The sequence below is a fragment of the Pinus tabuliformis genome, chromosome 5_1 (assembly GCF_031772625.1).
Source record: "Pinus tabuliformis cultivar Carrire ecotype Pingquan chromosome 5_1, CPIR1, whole genome shotgun sequence".
NCBI classification, from domain to species: domain Eukaryota; kingdom Viridiplantae; phylum Streptophyta; class Pinopsida; order Pinales; family Pinaceae; genus Pinus; species Pinus tabuliformis.
Window position 1 is genome coordinate 868,602,093 of NC_142305.1, and position 13,822 is coordinate 868,615,914.

Here is a 13,822-nt window from a genome sequence, read left to right on the forward strand (position 1 = left end):
CCAAAATTATGACATATAAAACATTCAACATTATTCATCAGAGGAAATAACCGACTATCACTTTCATAGTTAGGAGTAAATGATTTTCTTTGAAGACTTTCTTTCCTTGGTTGTTAATGGGGTTGACCTATCATCTCCTTGTTGAGCATTTTAGATTTTGCATTGGAGTTCCTTGCCTCATCTTGTGGGCGAGATTTACCTTCAACAGATTCATGAAAACCAAGACCAGTTTTGATGGTAGGAGACCTTTGATTACTAAGAATATTATCCAAAATCTTAGTACTGTCTTGAAATTGCAACAATTTATCCTTTTCTTCTAATTTACCTTTTAAGATATTTACCTCAACCTGATATTGCTCTTCCTTTTCTAGATATTTCTTCTTCAAGGTTTCTTTAGCCTTTCTTCCTTCTTCCACTTGTTGCCTTAATTTGAGAATCTCATTTTCTTGTTCTTCATCTGCTTGAGGTAGTTCTTCATTCTTCTTATTTTCAAGATCTTCTTTTAGAGAGAGGATCTTAGCTTCAAGACTTTCATAGTAACTAGATCTATCTTTAAGTCTCTTGATTGTTGTACTCTTTTCATTTACTTCATTTCTTAATGATGTCACTTCATCCTGCAGCTTTTAACATTGATCTTCCTTTTCCTTGTACTGCTTCCTTACTTTGTTTCTTTCCTCCAGCTGAGCTTTTAATCTGGTACCTTCTTCTCTGAAGGCACACTCCCTTTTCTTAAATAGATCTTGTTGATCTCTGCTTTTATCTACGAGTCTTTTAACTTTTGCCTTTGTGTTTCTTTCACGATCACTTCCAATATTTTCAATATTGCATGAACAAAGAAAAGTATCACTAGAAGACCAAAAATTTGTACCTGATACTTCATTTGCTTGTTCATCTTCAATCTGAGGTGATTCTGAATCTAAATACTTTCTTCCACCTAACGGCCAATTGTCTCTGCTTTCGTCACTGTTCCTTTGAGATTTCTTCTTTTTCTGAGGCGCTTTCTTCTTTAGCTTCTTTCCCATTGTTTATACGGATCTCCTTCAAGTGATCAAGTTTCTGCCAAAGAACCTGCTCTGATACCAATTATTGGAAATAATACTGAGAGGGGGGGTGAATCAATATTATCAAATCTATAACTTTTTCTTTTCATACTCAAATTTATATACACTAATTCAATGAAGGTAACTCACATGTACACGCAACTGTATTGAGAGCAACCAGCGTATATCCAACAGACTTATGATATAGTTAATTCATCATATGTTGATCTTTAATCAGCACATCAGTATTAACCATATAAACAGTAACCATGTCCAGTAATAACAAAATAAACATCACACATAATCAACACACATGAACACCAAGATTTAAGGTGGAAACCTAATGCGAGACAAAAACCACTTACTACTGTCTTCTTTTAATATAAGAAAAACTTGTTTAGAATCTTGTACTAGTGCAGACTCATACCAGTATGTAGGTACCCACCTGTAGAAGGCTACAACCTTCTCTCATTCTCCAGCTACTACTGGAAGGGAGCTTCATCCCCCTAGCTCTTGTACTAGCTGATCCGTTCACTAGTACATAGGCACCGACCTATAGAAGGCTCCAACCTTCACTCATTTTCCAGCTGCTACTGGAAGGGAGCTCCAACCCCCTAGCTCTTGTACTAGTTGATCCATTTACTAGTACGTAGGCACCAACCTATAAAAGGCTATGACCTTGTCTCTTCCTCCAGGGACCATGTTTCATAATTTTTCAGACAAGATACTCTTGGAACACAACACCACAATCTGAAGGCCATGTTTCATCAAATTTTCATACTAGACCCATTAGTAATATTGAAGCTCAAAATCAATCACCACTACAATACAATCAATCACTGAAAACCCATCATCACTTAAGCAAATCACAAACAATCATTCTGAAGATTCAGAACACTGTCACCAAAACACAGTCACCAGAATACAGAGCAGAACCCAGAATTCTGCATCAACAACCATAACCAACTGCAACTTCAAATATTACATTTCATAATGTATATGCTACTTTGATGTGCCGAACTAGCGTGTATACGCGCTTTTACCAAAGCGAAACAATGTACAGGTCTACAAATGCTAATTTAAAACATCACAACTGTTCCAGACTTCAGTAATACCCAGATCAGAACATTTACAATGTAAATCACACGTTAGCATTCAGATCTAGACTATCCATGATCAAACCATATAATAATAATTTATTTTAGATCCCAATCCATCATTAGATCTCATCCCTCATCAACCGTTAAGGTTCATCCTTAGTTCAGATCAAGCAAAGCACCATAAACCCATAACATGCATATTTGCTTTTGATCTCACTCTTCATAAGATATTCATTACTTGCACACTTGGCCTAATGATCTTCTCCTCCTTATATATTTTTAGGCCTTTCTCATTACCTTGGACCAAAACCACTTAGGACCAATAACTTGGACCAAATACCTCGGACCGATACCTACCCAAAATACCTTAGACCAAAACCTTGGTTTTCTAACATGTACGTGTTTTTCTTCCTCTGGGAGTGCATGTATACGTACACGCTCTTTTTTTCTGTGTTCCCACGTGTATATGCTACTTTGACACAATGAACCAGCATATACCTCTCTTTCCTCAATCTCTGGAGTCTGATCTGTGATCCTTTATTGTTAACCTTTTGCACTATGAATTGTCATCTGTGTGGGTTGCCATCAAGGACAACACCTGTATCATAATGCCAACAAAATTGACAATTGATTTGGGCTCATACTTACTTCATACAAAGTTTATTTTCATTACTATCACTATAACTTATATGTGAACTCATATATATCCTCACACATAACCCACTCAATAAATAAAAAAAACATTTAAACTTCAAACATCAAATTTTACAAAATCTTCATATCCTAATCAAACTACCCATGAGAATATATTTTTTCTTAAATAATATTCATTAACTAAAGCATATATTAATACATAATTTTAAATTCAAAAACCTATATTATAAATATGTATAAGTTCAATTTTTTAACTTTTATTTTTATATAAAAGTAACTTGAAAATATAATTTTCTTTTTTCTTACGTATAAAATAAATTATAATTTGAATTCCATTAGGGGAGTTTTGAGGTCTAAAATGGGTTTCCTAAGGAAATTATAAAATAATAGTGAAAATAATAAAATAAGATTAGATTACATCATCAAATTTTAGAGGGAAAAAAAGAAAAAATTATTTTTCAACTCGTATTTTCAACTTATCTCTCTATGGGTTTACTTAAATTTCGAGCGGAAACTCTCGTTGGATGCATAAATTGATTCCTCATCCAAGGATTACCCATGCTACATACTTTTGATGGACCCTGCTAGACGATAAATGAGAAATACATGGAAAACGTGATTGCAATCATGTTTTCTCATGTATTTATCAGTTTTTGTGTTGCATGGTCCATTGAAAGTATGAAACATGGGTACTCCTTGGATGAGGAATTAAATTTTGTATCCAACAAGTACTCCTTCTCGAAATTTGAGTAAAACCTTAGGGAGATAAGTTGAAATTACGAGTTGAAAAAGTAGTTTTATTATTTTATTATTTTTTAATCATTTTACTTTTTTACTCCAAAAATAGTGAATCATCCCCCATGGTTAACATCATTGTCTTGAATCCTATTGGTTCTTATAAAGTTTAATTTGGTTGTACATTTTTCTTACGAGACCCAATTTAGACCTCAAAATTCCCCTAATGCATATATTATGATGGCTTATATTACAATATTTTTATATAATAATATCAAATAAAATATATATTTTTTCCAATTAATTGATCAAATATTTATTATTTTCTTTTAAATAAATGGATAGGTATTTATATTATAAAAAACTAGATTCTGAACAAGAACCCTCACAATATTCATCATGTTCTACCAAAACATTGTATTCAACAATCCAAAAAATGACAAATCTATTATTGGCATTATGATGTATGTATTGTACCTGATGGCAACCCACTTGTAGCAGAACAACTCTCTTGTATATGGTAACTAGATGAATCTACAGAAGAGATATCAGATGTGACAAAATGCATGACAGGGGTATTTACAAATGTGATGCAATGTAGGGTAGCTTCAAGGAATCAGTTCAGAAAGCAACTCACTCAGATAACAGATCATAGTACTGCAGGTTAACAGCACAGAATTATAAATCAGATTACACAGAATGAAGAAAGAGAGGTATAAGCAGGTTTACCATTGACCAAGCCAGGTATACACGCGGGTTCATTGAATACAAGTCGTGTATACGTACACATGCACTTTCAGAAAAGGAAAAGTGTGTATACCTTGGAAAACTAAATGTTTGGTCCAAAGTATTTGGTCCATGGTATTTTGATCCATGGTATTGGTTAAGGTATCGGGTCCGAGGTATTGACCCTAGGTATTTGGTCCAAGGTATTGGTCCTAAGTGGTTTTGGACTATGGTATTGAGAAAGGCCTAAAACTATAAAAGGAGGAGAAGATCATAAGGCCAAGGTGTGCAAGTATCGAATATCTGATATAGAGTGAGATCTAATATGTAGGTTATTGGCTTATGGTGTTGTGCTTGATCTGAACCGAGGAAGAACCTTAGCACTTGATGAAGGATAAGATCTAATGATGTATCAGGATCTTAAGGCTTGAAGTGAATTACATTTATGTGGTTTGATCATGTATCTGAATAATTGGCACATGTCGTAATCTGTAAATATGATGATCTGGGTATGATTGAAGTCTGGAGCTGTTGTTATGTTTAAATCTGTTGTGGGGAAAAATGCCTATGCAGGATGATCCTATCCATCTAAGGTGTGACAGTGCCTTAGCAACAAACAGACACAGCTATTCTAGTATTCTTCCTTTATGAATTAAGAATGAAGAGAGATGGATGGACCAACCGGTGTCTTCCGTTTGTCCCTCGATCCGGTTTCTCTTCTCTTTGAGAGTTCCCAGCTACTTGCCTTCTCGCTCGCCCAGCTTCAACAGGTTCCTAATTTGTTGTGGGGAAAAATGCCTATGCAGGACGATCCTATCCACCTAAGGTGTGACAGTGCCTTAGCAACAAACAGAGACAGCTATTCTAGTATTCTTCCTTTATGAATTAAGAATGAAGAGAGATGGATGGACTAACCGGTGTCTTCCGTTTGTCCCTCGATCCGGTTTCTCTTCTCTTTGGGAGTTCCCAGCTACTTGCCTTCTCGCTCGCCCAGCTTCAACAGGTTCCTGCAAGATCACAAGAAGGGAACACTACACAAAGACATGGATTCATATTCATAACTAGTTCAGGATTAGAAATAAACCAAATACACTAATGCAATCATACATCAAAGACACATCAGCATATAGGAGAAACCAAGACAGCTTTATTGATGAATAACAAGGTTCAGGAGGAGATACAACCAAGAGAGTTCCAATCCAGCATCTCCTTCCCAGCAAATGAAATTCCTATCTTCACCTTCCTTCAAAGCATTAAGCACCCAATGATTCCAATCTCAAACCAACAGCAATTCTTTGCAATATCAAAATTCCAGCCTCCAACCTCTGGATCTCTGGGATGAGAGATCTATATATAGATATTTTCAAAGGTGTGAGTCAGCTCTGGGTTTTTGATTAGTGTCTTCTCTCTGATAGTTCTTGATGCCACTTGGAGATTTCATTGATCTCTTACTCATCCTTGGGCGATTTTGATAGGCAAGTGTCCCATGAGAAGTTTCTGGAAGATTCCATGATCATCCACCTCGCAAACTGTCTCCGACACTTGTCTTTTTCTGATCAGCGCACCCTCACAGTGTATTTAGGTGCACTGAAACGCATTTCCCGTGTGTACAAGGTGCACTGCAGCGCACCCTGGTAGTGCATTTAGGTGCGCTGATCCAGTTTTGACCAATTTTGAGTAGTTTCTGGTGGAGAACTTCTGGGAGAAGCTGTAATTTGTTGACCTTGTTCCTTTAGGAGTAGGAACAACACTTTTAGGGACTTTGGATCCCTTGGTTTATGGACATTTCATGCTTAGAGCTGTAAGGCACAAAAATGTCCATAACAAAATCATCTTTTACAGATCTGTACACAGGTTCACTTAGAAAATAAGTGTATACACGTTGGTTCTGTATATCAAAATAGCATATACATCATAAATTTGATTTCCAAATCTATATGCTGGTTTGATTTGAGGAAAGTGTGTATGCATTGAGGTTCGACACATGGAAGTAGCGTACACCTTATAAAATATGTTTAAGTTGCTTCTGTTTGCTGTTGCAGTGTTCTAGGTTATTGCTTGGGTTCTGGTTACTGTATTCTGGTGATAGCATTCTGAATGATCAGAGTGGTTGATTGATTCAGTTGTGGTTGGTTCAAAAGGAGATTGGTTGATGCAGATATATTTGATGATTGAATGATGTTGTTGATGGATCCAATCTAAAAATTTATGAAACGTGGTCCCTAGAAGAAAAGAAAAGGTTGTAGCCTTCTGTAGGCCGGCACCTACGTACTAGTAAACATATCAGCTAGTACAAGAGCTAGGGGTTGTAGCTCTCTTCTAGTAGAAGCTGGAGAACAAGAGAAGGTTGTAGCCTTCTGCAGGTAGAAGCCTGCATACTAGTATAAGATTACACTAGTACAAAAATTGTAAACAGAATTCTCTTATTATTAAAAGAAGACAAAGACGATTGCAACAGGTGGTTTTCACCCACATTGGGTTTCCACCTTATATCTTGGTGTTCATGTGTGTTTCTTATGTGTGATGATCTGTTCTATTTTTACTGCATCTGGTTACTATTTATATGGTTCTGATGCATTCATTAAAGATCAATTTAACTAAATCATAAGTTTGTTGGATATACGCTAGTTTCACTAAACACAGTTACATGTACACACGAGTTCCCTTAATTGAAGTAGCGTATATGAATCTGATTGTAGAAATGAAAAATTATTAGTTTGATAATACTGATTCACCCCCCCTCTCAGTATTATTTCCAAAAATTGGTATCAGAGCAGGTCCTTCAGAAGAAGCTTGATCGCTTGAAGGAATATCCATCATCATGAGTAATCAAGAAAGCAGGGGATCCATCAGACTGCTAATCTTTGATTGGAGAAACTTTCTTTATTGGAAGCTAAGAACCACAACCTATCTTTAATCTCTTAGAATAGATGTCTGGGAAATCGTGGAAGGAGGATATACATTTCCATCAGCGATTCCTACAAATGCAGCAGGTAAAAAGCAATATGAAACCAATGCCAAGGCTATCAATACATTATTGGGAAGTCTGTCACAATCAGAGTTTGTCAATGTTATGCAGCTCAAATCAGCGAAAGAAATATGGGACATTATCGTTTTAAGCTACGAAGGAGACTCTTAGGTAAAACGTGCTAAACTGCAAACTCTCAGAATTCAATATGAAACTCTCAAGATGCACAATGATGAAAGTGTAGCTAGTTACTTCTTACGTATAGGTGAGATTGTTAATGGCATGAAGAATCTAGGTGAAGATATAAAGGAAGTTACCTTAGTTGAAAAAGTTTTAAGATCCTTATCTGCTAAATTTGAATCAAAAGTATCTGTCATAGAAGAAAAGCAGGATCTACAGACTATTACTATGACACAGCTTCACGGAATCTTAAGTACCTTTGAGATGAGAAAAGGAGGTCCATCAGATATGAGAGAAGCCGCATTTAAAGCTTCAGCAAAAAGAAAAGAAGAACTCAATGAATCAGGACATATTTCAGAAGAAGAAGAGGAAGCAAACTTTGTCAAGAATCTTCAACGGGGTTCCAGTAGATTTAGAGGTAAACTACCCTTCAAATATTTTGCCTGTGGTAGAGTCGGTCATTATGTTGCCAAATGTCCTCATAAAGATAAATATGATAAAGGGAAGGAAACTGCAAAATGGAATAGAAAACAAAGTGTAAGTAAAAGGAGCTACTATACTCATGAAGATAGCGATGGTTTATCAAATAGTGATGAAGATGAAAATAGTAATGACTATAGACTTCTGATGGCTTATGAAAATGATGATTTTTTGGATGCTTTAGATGAAGATGACCTGTATGAAGAAATATCTAAACTCAAAATATGTTTATAATAAAAGAATATGATTATAGATACCTTGACATACCAACTTGCTGAAAGAGAAAAACAAAATGAAAAGCTAGAATGTGAAATTGTGGGTCTAAGAAAGGAACTTGAGAAAACAAAAGCTCTCAATCTTAGATTTGCTAAAGGATCAGAAACCTTAAATGAAATTATCAAAGTGCAGTTTTCTCCTCTAATAAAGATAGGTCTTGGATATGCTGGAGAAACATCTCAATCACAGAAGTCGTCAACATCCACTAAAAGCTATCGTGATGCAACAAAGAGCAGTGAACAGTTCGACAATCGTCAGCAAAATAATAAAGCAGATCACCAGGTAAATCAGGCTCAATTTACTTCAAGGATGAACTGAAGCCACAATCAACCTCAGGAAAATCATACTCAGTTTGCTTCAAAGAATATCAATCAACAAGTCAGTAGGAGGAACTTCAACTACAATCAACAGGTCAGTAGATTCGATAATCGCAGGAACTTCTTTAATGGTCAATGTTTCTCATGTAATAATTTTGGACATAAAGTTGCTCAATGTGTTTCCTAGAAAACTATCATGACTAGAGAAGCACGAAATCAAAGGAATGTGACAGGGATCAAGAAATGTTCCTATAATAACTTTTCTCTTCTTGAAAATGAAATAGAATGCTCAATCTATAACAACTTTGGCCATGAAGAATCTGAATGCAGGAGTAAATTTCGGAAAATAGCTTGAAAAGAGCAAACTCCATTAAATCCCAAAATATGGAGAAAGAAAGAACTATAAACAGAAAGATGTGGTATATCCTTGTATGCAGAAGGACAAGAAAACCAGTGGTACATTGACAGTGCATGCTCAAAACACATGACAGGTGACAAAGAAAAACTACACTCATATAATGCCTTAGAAAAGGAAAAGAGTGTCTCATTTGGAAACGACACTCCTACTGTCATAAAAGGTAAAGGCTCTGTTTTCTTGAAAAAAAAGTTAAAGCTGGGAATGTTATGTATGTTGATGGCTTAAAGCATAATCTGTTGAGTGTGAGTCAAATGTGTGATCAAGGAAATGAAGTAGTGTTTCGATCAAATGGATGTGTTTTTTGTGAGCTTGATATAGGAAAAACCATGATTAAAGGGATAAGAACTCCAAACAACCTATACATACTCAAGGGAGGACAACAACAATGTTATCTAAGAAAAAATGATGAAAACTGGCTATGGCACAGAAGATCGGGACATCTAAGCTTTTCTCAAATAAGAAAAGCATGCAGATTCCAGGTTGTTCATGATCTTTCAAATATCAACATTCCTGAAAATACTATATGCAAATCATGTCAATTCGGTAAGCAAACTAGATCTCAATTCATTGAAAAGGAAGGGTCAGCTATTAAGCCTCTTGAATTTGTTCATATTGATTTATGTGGTCCATCAAGGAAAAAGTCACCTCGTGGAGAAGAATAATTTATATTGTTCATTGATGATTTTTCCAGAATGTGTTGGATAGGTCTTCTAAAGCATAAAGATGAAGCATTTGAAAATTTCAAAGCCTTCAAAGCTTTGGTTGAAAATGAATCAAATCGCAAAATCAAATGCCTCATATCTAATCGAGGAGGGGAATTTACCTCAAACGAATTCTTTGACTTATGTGAACAACATGGAATAAAAAGGTAGTTCTCCACCACAAGGACTCCTCAACAAAATGGAGTGGTAGAAAGGATGAACATAATTGTTCAACAAATGGTTCATGCTATGCTAGATGAATCTGGAACTCCTGCAACCTTCTGGGGTGGAGCTGCATTCGCCATCGTCACTATTCTCAATCAAGCAAATGTTCAGGTAAACAACACTCAAACTCCACATGAACTTTGGTATGGTAAGACTCCTACTGTAAAATACTTCAAAGTTTTTGGAAGCAAATGTTACATCAAAAGCACTAATGAAAAGCTTGGTAAGTTTGAACCCATAGCAGATGAAGGTATTCTTCTTAGCTACTCTTCCCGAAGTAAAGGACATAAATGTTACAATAAAAGACTTGGAAAAATTATTGAAAGTATTGATGTTGTGGTTGATGAAGCATGCAAAAATCCAAAATAGATAAAAACCAAAGATTCTGACAATGAAGAAGACGAGGATCATTTTCCCACATCAAATCAAACTAATTCTGAAGAAGAAACCAATAAAGCACCAAAAGAAGAGATAATGATAAAAGAAAAGACTTCGTCCAGGTATGTTCAGAAAAATCATCTAGAAGCTCAAATCTTAGGAGAAAAAGGGGCAGGTATGCAGACTAGAAGAACTATTGTCGAAGCTTCAAGCTATCTAGCATTACTATCTTCCACTGAACCTCAAAATGTAAATGAAGCATGCAGAGATGAATGTTGGTTCAAGGCCATGAATGAATAACTTGAGCAAATTGAAAAGAATAATACTTTGGAATTAGTTCCTAGACCTCATGATAAGAATATCATAGGAACTAAATGGATATTTAAAAACAAGCTAAATGAAAATGGAGAAGTTATTAGAAACAAGGCCAGACTTGTTTGTAAAGAATATGCTCAACAAGAAGGTATAGACTTTGAAGAAACTTTTTCACTTGTTGCTAGACTTGAAGCCATCAGAATGTTTCTTGCTCTTTCTAGTTTTCAGAAATTCAAAGTATACCAAATGGATGTAAAATCTGCTTTTCTTAATGGAGATTTAGAAGAAGAAATCTATATTGAACAACCAGAAGGATTCAAACTTGGAAATGATGCAAAACTTGTATGCAAACTCAGGAAAGCTCTCTATGGTCTAAAACAAGCTCTAATGGCATGGTATTACCGTCTTGACAAATATCCTAGCAACAGGGTTTTTCAAAGGGGTCAGCAGACAACAATCTATATACAAAGATGGACACTGATAAATTGCTAATAATTGTTGTGTATGTTGATGATATCATTTTTGGTAGCAATGAAGAATCCATGAGTCAGAATTTTGCTTCAGTAATGCAGCAAGAATTTGAAATGTCCTTGCTTGGTGAGCTTACCTACTTCCTTGGTCTACAAGTTCAGCAAAATAAAGATGGTATTTTTCTCTCACAAACCAAATAGCTCAAACAGATCCTTAAAAAGTATGGCATGGAAGATTCTAAACCAGTATGTACTCCAATGATAATAGGATGTAGTCTCAGCTCAAATGATGAATCTGCAGTAGTACATCAACCAACTTACAAATCAATGATTGGTAGTCTGCTTTATCTAACAGGTACCATACCGAACATCATGCATGCAGTGGGAATAGTTGGAAGATTCCAAGCAAATCCAAAGGAATCTCACCTTCAGGTAGTCAAAAGGATCTTCAAATATCTTCAAGGAACACAGAAATTTGGTTTATGGTATCCTAGAGATACTGATCTTACACTTCATGCATATACAGATGTAGATTGGGCAGGAAGTGTTGATGACAGCAAAAGCACTAGTGGTGGTGCATTCTATATGGGTTCCAGGTTTGTGTCTTGGTTCAGCAAGAAACAAAGTTCAATTGCATTATCTACAGCTGAAGCAGAATACGTGGCTATTGCATCTTGCTACACACAATTACTTTAGATGATGCAAACCTTACAAGCTATTCAGATCACATGTACTCCACCCATCTCCATTCTATGTGATAATACAAGTGCTATTAGTATTGTAAAAAATCCAATCATGCACTCTAAGACCAAGCACATACCCATTAAATATCATTTCCTACGTGAACAAGTTCTTGAACAAAAGTCAAATTGGAGTATGTTCCCTCCAAAGAACAGGTTGCTGATATATTCACTAAACCACTGCCTAGAGAGACATTTGAATATCTCAGACAAAAGCTGGGAGTAGTTGCTGCATCATCCTACTGTTAAATCCTATTTTTCCAGGGAAAGGTGGTTATACGTGAGTTTCTTGAAGTGTAGTCACGTACATACACGAGTTTCTGTGTACATAGTTGTGTATATGTTGGTTTGAAGAAAAATAGTGGGCTAGACTCAGGAAAAAGGAGGTCTGCTATGGTTCTGACAATTATCTGCTCTATTTGTTGATGATTTTAGTCTGCTGATATATTGGTCCTCATAGTGTTATTGATCACTTGCTGTATATCTTATTGATGATGATGCTTTGATATCTCTTACTGACATATGTAGTGATCAGATCTGACAGTGAACAGGTGGTACAGGTTTAGGGGGAGAACATGGTTGATGATATTTTTGGAACTATTAATGGGCATATACAAATTGCTAGCCTAGATGTTGTTGAAAAATGCTGATGATGATAGTTGTTGATGACTATCATGGTCTTTTTTAAGACATTTGGTGTCTGTTATATATGTCATGTATATCTTTTAATGTAACGATCATGAAAAGACCTAATTTGTAACCCCATTATGCATGGGATGAATGATGTAATGTTTCTTGATTTTGACTTGTATCAACAATTGATATATCCCCACTTGGTTGGGTGGATGATTCAAATTTGGTATATCCCCACTTGGTTGGGAGAAGGATGCATGTATGAGTCATTGGTGATAGGAAGGTCATTTGTGATGTATGTATAGAATCATGTTCTTCTTTTAGAACATCGTTTTGCAGTATTTTCTTATGCTCAGGGGGAGCATGGACTCAATCATGGGAGCTCAATCATCACTTCAGCATATCAGAGAATTAAACATGCACTTTAGGGGAGCATGATCCTTTGCCCTTGATTTCAAAGGGGGAGAGTGACATGATATGGATGAGGTTTAGTGACATGGTATAGATGTTGGTATGGATGTTGCCATCAAGTCCAAAGGGGGAGATTTTTGGCATTATGATGTATGTATTGTACTTGATGGCTACCCACTTGTAGCAGAACAACTCTCTTGTATATGGTAACTAGATGAATCTACAGAAGAGATATCAGGTGTGATAAAATGAATGATAGGAGTATATACAAATGTGATGAAATGCAGGGCAACTTCAAGGAATCAGTTGAGAAAGAAACTCACTCAGATAACAGATCACAGTACTACAGGTTAACAGCATAGAATTATAGATCAGATTACACAGAATGAAGAAAAAGAGGTGTATGTAGGTTCACCATTGACCAAGCCGTGTATACACATGGGTTAACTATATACAAGTTGCGTATATGTACACACGCACTTTCACAAAAGGAAAAGTGTGTATACCTTGGAAAACTAAATGTTTGGTCCGAAGTATTTGGTCCATGGTATTTTGATCCATGGTATTGGTCCAAGGTATCGGGTCTGAGGTATTGACCCCAGGTATTTGGTCCAAGGTATTGGTCCTAAGTGGTTTTGGACCATGGTATTGAGAAAGGCCTAAAACTATAAAAGGAGGAGAAGATCATTAGGCCAAGGTGTGTAATTATCGAATATATGATTTAGAGTGAGATCTAATATGCAGGTTATTGGCTTATGATGTCGTGCTTGATCTAAACCGAGGAAGAACCTTAGCACTTGATGAAGGATAAGATTTAATGATGTATGAGGATCTTAAGGCTTGAAGTGAATTATCTTTATGTGGTTTGATCATGTATCTGAATAACTGCTGCATGTTGTAATATGTAAATATGATGGTCTGGGTATGATTGAATTCTAACATTGTTGTTATGTTTAAATCATCTTTTACAGATCTGTACGCAGGTTCACAATAGAAAAGAAGCGTATACATGCTAGTTCTGTATATCAAAACAACGTATACATCATAAATTTGAT